Below are 7,307 nucleotides of genomic sequence, written 5' to 3' on the forward strand. Positions count from 1 at the left end.
TGAACAAGTACAAATCAAGTTCTTCCCTTCTCTCGGGACGAACTGAACAGATTACGTCTCTGTACAAACTAAATGCGAGCACAAATTCAGGTACCGTGAGCTTGCGGTTCAGCCTGTGGTCTCGGCCTTTCAGGATCACTGACACATCCCCACAGGCAATTACCCTACTATCAGACAGATCCCGGGTAGCGATCAGTAAGGATGCTAGATTGACATCTCTACCTTCCAGGATGTCCTTCTTTAGATTGGCAGGAACAAAATGTGCTGGGCGCAGTCACAGAGATACCTGCCCCTGTCGCCGTAGATGTGGATTGAACAGCGGCATCGATGGTATGCGGAGTAGTGGCAAAACAACGGGACTCAACCGCTTGCAACCTGGTTTGCACATCCGTGACAGACGAAGTCAAGTTATTCAACAACAGATGGATTTGTGTCAGCGAGTTCTGAACAGTGACCGCGGAGACTTCTTCCTGCTGCTGAGGGCCTGAGTTAACGACCAATAACCGGTATAACTCAGCCTTCCTAGCAGAAGTGGGATATGAAATACCCTGTCTGGACAACTCCGACATCAGCCTAGGGACGGTCCAAGTGCGAAGAGACGACACACTGCCCCCTTCTGACATCCTGGCGGGGTTCTCGTCGACCGAAGCCTCCACTATGTCTGAAGCACGTGACATATCCTGTGGATACAGTATGCATAAATCAACTCCTGACTGTCAACCGACACTGGAACGATGTGACGTGACTGTGAGTAGGCCGAGACCCATGCAACTGTGAAGAATACGAGTGAAAAAGGACGAGAGAACCTGAGCCAAGGAGAAGCGATAGCTGAAACTAGAACACCCCGGTGAATGGTGAGTCTGACCGTGGCACGACTGACCCACTACCAGAAGGAGAGAATGGAATAGTACCACGACATAGCTACTGCCATACTGTACCCTGATGGTTGAACAACGTGCAGGATGTGTATGAAGAAGGACGAGAAAATCCTGGAATAAAATCACATGTAAGATCCTGGCATACTTCATAGTGCCAAGCGTAGAGGCGTGCGACCAACAATACAGATGTCCTCTAACTAGCACTGAACAAGTATATCGCCCCCCCCTCTAAACTCCACCAATCAAGCATGAGTTATACTCTTATAATTATTTCCCTTTTTTTTTATTTTTTCACAATTATATATATATATTTTTTTTATTTTATTTTTTAACTCTTTTTTTTTTTTTTTTTTTTGTGGTCATAACCCCTGGTGGCCACTAGATGGAGCCAACACAGAGCACAGAGCCATGGACTGCACTGCCGGCAGTCACCACCGGAGGGAGCCTGCGTCATCCAACACTGCTCCATGGACTGCATTGACTCCAGCAGCCACCAGGGGGAACCCACACAGTGCCGGCCACCTGCAGCACGGGCAGACAGCGGAGGACACCGCAAGCAGGACGCTGAGGTGAGTGTGCGGCAACATGACAAGGGCCAGTACGGGCATGGGGGGCATGAGGGGAGAAGAACCATCTGCTGCCGCGAGCCCAACCTAGCTAACGGCACAGCGGCCCGTGCCAGACGTTAAGGGAGGAGAGAAATTCTAATCGGGATCGCGCTGATCCCTGCACCCTACGATTCATGCCACATGGGAGTCGGAGCTCCTGGCAGACACTCCGGTGCAGTGTGGCCCCCTCTTACCTAGGGAGCCGGCACTGCCGGCCGGACTTGTGAACCGAGACTGCAATGTGGCAGTCACTTACCTGATCTAGTAGCTTGCTTTGCGTAGAAACGAACTTCTAGGACCAGACGCAACTTCACACACGGAACAAGGCCAGCGTTTGACACAACATTCATTGAAGGAGGGGCAGAGGTGCCATTATTTAGGCAACCGTGCCCCGCCCACAAATACAGGCCAATGAATCGGCCTTAACACTAGTTGTCCTGCTATGCGGTTGTGTGGAAGCTTGGCTGTGAGCTGGATTTCATCACCTTCAGACCCTTTTCACACCATGGTTAGCTTAGTGGTAGGACCCTTGCCATGCTGAGAGACCGTGACGTGGTGCATGATGGGCTCCGATATGTTCCTGACAGGAATATATTGGCAAAAGTCTCAGCTTTTAATATCTGCTTGTATGGCTAGCTAGTATAGTCAGTGGCATATCCGTTTGGTGCATTTTTTCTGTGATTTATATTATATTTTCATCCGCACAATGCTCCGTTATGTGTAGGATGCCTTTGTGGTGCATGTGGACCGCGCCGGCATCCTCCATTGTACGCATTTTTTGCTGGGGATGGTCGTTTGCTGCGGTGCACATGCGGTGGTACTGCTTCCCCAATGAAAGACACGCTACAGTGTTTGGGGTTTGAGCAGTTCCCCCATATTTGCCACTATATTTCTGTGATTTTGTATACTAAGAATGTCAAATTGAAGGTTCCCTCCTGGAAGTTGGGTCCTAAGTTTATTGGGCCTTACAAAATCTTGTCCGTCATCAATCCCGTTGCCTACCGTCTTGATCTTCCTCAGACTTGGAAGTTTTTCACAAGTCCCTAAAATCTTGAATTTCAGGTCTCTAGGATTGTGGACTCTCGTATTATCCACGGTTCTCTTCAGTACCTCGTTCATTGGGAGGGTTATGGTCCTGAGGAGAAGATGTGGGTTCCAGTCGTGAACATTAAGGCCACTCGTCTTATCAGGGCGTTCCATAGGTCCCATCCTGAGAAGGTGGGCTCTGAGTGTCCGTAGTCCACTAGTAGAGGGAGGGGAACTGTCACCGCCAGATATCTGAGAAGTTCTGACAGACGTTCTTCAGTACCTCCTGCATGATGTTCTTTTGTTTTGGTTTCACTATGACATCTCTTCTCCCTCTCCCAGCTGTCATCTATTAGCAGTGATTGCCTCCCTTTATATCCCCTCCCATACTGCCTCACTTTGCGGTTTATACAACTTCCTGGATTGTGCTCACTGCTAGAAGTTTGCGGTTTCTCAGATATGTCTATCCCTTTATTTGTGTTTTCCTGTTGGCTTTCTTAGGTGACCCTGACTCCCTCCGTATTAAGTGCAGGGAGCCGGTGGTAGTGTCCCCTCACTATTATAGGGTTTTCAGGTGTCACTCAGTCTAGGTACGTGGACATGCAACTTTCTATCACAGAGATCTTTGCATGGGCTGAGCAGTCAGGGAGAGCTATAGGGCTTTAATACGGCTCACCCTTTTGTTCCTTAGTTTGGGATCAAGTCAGATTCTAGGTGACCCTCATTCCCTCCGTATTAAGTGCAGGGAGCCGGTGGTAGTGTCCCCTCACTATTATAGGGTTTTCAGGTGTCACTCAGTCTAGGTACGTGGACATGCAACTTTCTATCACAGAGATCTTTGCATGGGCTGAGCAGTCAGGGAGAGCTATAGGGCTTTAATAGGGCTCACCCTTTTGTTCCTTAGTTTGGGATCAAGTCAGATTCTAGGTGACCCTGACTCCCTCCGTATTAAGTGCAGGGAGCCGGTGGTCGTGTCCCCTCACTATTATAGGGTTTTCAGGTGTCACTCAGTCTAGGTACGTGGACATGCAACTTTCTATCACAGAGATCTTTGCATGGGCTGAGCAGTCAGGGAGAGCTATTGGGCTTTAATAGGGCTCACCCTTTTGTTCCTTAGTTTGGGATCAAGTCAGTCGGATCTTTATTTGTTACTTCTTGTTTTTTGCAACACCATCCGTGACACTTGGCAATCACTTTGGTGATCGATTGCTGACGTTATGAGTGACGAGGAGTAGAAGGACGAGGAGCAGGAGTATCAGGACTGGTAGATAATGGGAAGGACAGACAGCTCCCTTCGGCTAAGGTGGTGGAGCCTTGACTGCCTGAAATCGGCTGAATGCCACTGGGTTATGCAGCAGTTGCTGCAGCACGCTGGACGACCACATCGGAGCCACGGTTCTCCCAGGCCACTTTATGGTGACGCTGCATATGTGTCATGCCCTGCTCAGGTTATGTGCAGAGGTCTGCCAGGTTAGCAGCACGTGTGTAGCCTTTTGTTTTTGTTTTGGAATTGAGCTGTATCCGCCTCCCTTCAGGTGCACTGGGTGGGGTCGTTGGTATGAGTTTAAATTACGCCCACTCCCAGTGTCCTGTGCGGGTTATAGCTTCTGTCTTGCTCAGAGGAAGGAAGGAAGGAAGGAAGGAAGGATTTGCTGTTCCTGCTCAGTACAAGATAAATTGGTTTTGTTTTTCTTGTGATTGTCTGTCTAGGCTGTTAGAGAGACGCCTTTCCCCTCCAGGTCCTGAGGGAGCAGGCTGCCTCTTTCCCCCTTTCACCATCATAGGGATTTTAGGGAATCTTCAGCCTAGGCACGGGGACACGTTCATTCTCACCTTCAGGGTCTGAACGTGGGCATAGAAGTCTAGGGAGAGCTGGTAGGGATTTGTCAGGAGGTGACCTTTATCCCCAGCTTCTTGCCTAGACACTTGTTTGGTTGTATTCTGTGTATCTTGCATCCTGTCCAGCGTGACATTATGTTGACGCAGGGCCGTGGGGCCAACACCCCGGGCACGTTTGGATCCCGACCTCCCACTGCTGGCACTCTGCTGACTTCCGGCCACGCTAGCGACTTGCTGGCTCTGCCACTGCCTCGCAGCCAAGCTGCCACCCTCTTCTACCGATGATGATGAAGCCCCTTCGTCACTCGGCACCCAAGTGCACTCAGCTACATTATCATCATCAAGTACTGTCTGCACATCACAGATGTCCTCCTCAACCATCTCTGGGTCAGGAGCCTGACTGCTCGCAACACCGGCTCCCACGCCACTTTCCTCATCACTACTTGCCCGCCTAGTGGAGGAAGCGGCAGATGTCTCCTCTACATCTTGACTTGCCAATAGCTGCTGACTGTCTTCTAGTAGCTCGTCCTCACTGTATAGTGGAGCTGAGCCCACAGCATACAATACTTCTCTGGCTGAGGGAACAGAAAAGGATATAATAAGGTTGAGGACAGGTGAGGGCACAGGGCCTGCTTGGCTGGGGGTGTCTGATGTCACTTGCGACAAAGTCGAAGATCGAGTCAACCATTCAAGAACAGCTAGGTTGCTGGTCAAGACACGACCGCTAGCTGACACTGGGAGCTCGGGCCTCTTGAAGTGACCCCTGCTGCCACGGCCCCTTACTCTGCTGCAACCTCTGCCTGCGCCAGAAACATTGAGGCCTCTGCCACTCCCCTGTGCAGGGCTTGACATGCTGTTAAATCAAATAAATAAATAAAAAGGAAATGAAAACACCCCAAAAAAGTCTGTAAAGTCACCGGGCTAATAAGCCCTTATTTTCCCCACTAATACACACAAAAAAGGGCTTTAGAACATATAACTGCACCACTGAACGGCAGATAGGTCCTTATTTTTTTTCCACTTATTCACACCACAGAAGGCTTTAGAACATATGACTGCACCGCGGAATGGCAAATATATTTTTATTTTGCCACTAATATTTGGCAAAATGGGCTTTAGAACATATGACTGCACCGCTGAACGGCAAATATATTTTACTTTTGCCACTAATACAAGGCAAAAGGGGCTTTAGAACATATAACTGGACTGTTGAACGGCAAATAGGGCCCTTATTTTTTTTCACTTATACACACCACAGAAGGCTTTATTTAGAACATATAACTGCACCACTGAACGGCAAATAGGGCCCTTATTTTTTTCCACTTATACACGCCACAGAAGGCTTTAGAACATATAACTGCACCACTGAACGGCAAATATATTTTTCTTTTGCCACTAATACATGGCAAAATGGGTTTTGGAACATATGGCTGCACCGTTGAACGGCAAATATATTTTACTTTTGCCACTAATACAAGGCAAAAGGGGCTTTAAAACATATAACTGCACTGCTGAACGGCAAATTGGCCCTTATTTTTTTCCACTTATACACACCACAGAAGGCTTTAGAACATATAACTGCACTGCTAAACGGCAAATAGGCCCTTTTTTTCCACTTATACACGCCACAGAAGGCTTAAGAACATATGACTGCACCGCTGAACAGCAAATATATTTTATTTTTGCCACTAATACAAGGCAAAAAGGGCTTTAGAACTGCACAACTGAACGGCAATTAAGCCATAATTTTTTTAGACTTATACATGCCACAGAAGGCTTTAGAACATATTTTGCCACTAGTACAAGACAAAAAGGGCTGTAATTTTTGCACTTCACCACACGACAGCTAATAAGCCCCTTTTTTTCCACTAATACAAGCCAAAAAATGCTTTAGAACATATAACTGCACCGCACAAGGGCAAATAAGATGTAGAAATATTTTCTTGTAATAAACCCTGTTAATGGCTGTATCAAACAGCACTTGAACCCCAATAACAAGAACGGTTTGCTGCAATTACAGAGCTGTATAATGGCAATTTGGATCTCTAGTCAGTGCAGCAAGGTGTAATAGGATTGTTCCTATTACCCAGGCTATAACCTCCCCTACTGAACCCTCTTCTACATAAATGCTGTGGAATGATTCCTCCCTATTCTATTCTGGCAGAAATGGCAGAATCCATGATGGCTGAGGCTATTTATAGAGCTGTAACATCACAGGGTTGGCTGGCTGCTGATTGGCTGCATGCATGGCATTATGGATGATCCCGCCTTCCCAGAGTTCCTTGCTCCATGTCCTCACACGTGCAGTATCCATTAAAAAAAATGCAATTCGTTACCCGAAGCATGAAGAAATTCAGTTTTGGTGCGATTCGAATAATTCCACTTCGTCAGCTTCGATTCACTCATCTCTAATCATTACCATGACCACTGCTGGGATTGAACGAGCATATTAGTGTTCTAAAGAAAAAAGGATAGAGTGTGTCTGGCAACCTAGAAGACAAGGTCCAGTTTCTGGTTTCTAGTGGTCGCTTATCTGCCTTTAACATTGGATCTTGCTGCAGATTTGAAGTGAACTGACTCCGGAAAAATTAACTCCTGTGTGCAGGTCCCTTATATTACTGACATGAGACTTCTACTGTTCCCACTGGGGAAAGAACTGCATATGACCTTATTATTATAAATGTACTTAAATATAGATTAGCATCTAGAAAAAAAATATATATATATATTCGCATTTTGGCTACATGCACACGAAAAGGGTATTTTTTTATAGGGTTTTTAATTAATGCTTTTTTACAGTACAGCTGTCCAGAGAAAGTAACATCGCAGGGGGGCAAATACTTTCTTCTAAAAAATTGCTAGACATGCGCAAAAAAAAAAAAAGCCATGAACAAAAGTATATGTGAAGGAACCCTTTGGGACCATAAAACACACAAATTTGCACTGCCATTTTTTG

The sequence above is a fragment of the Bufo gargarizans genome, chromosome 1 (genome assembly GCF_014858855.1).
Source record: "Bufo gargarizans isolate SCDJY-AF-19 chromosome 1, ASM1485885v1, whole genome shotgun sequence".
Classification (NCBI taxonomy): Eukaryota; Metazoa; Chordata; class Amphibia; order Anura; family Bufonidae; genus Bufo; species Bufo gargarizans.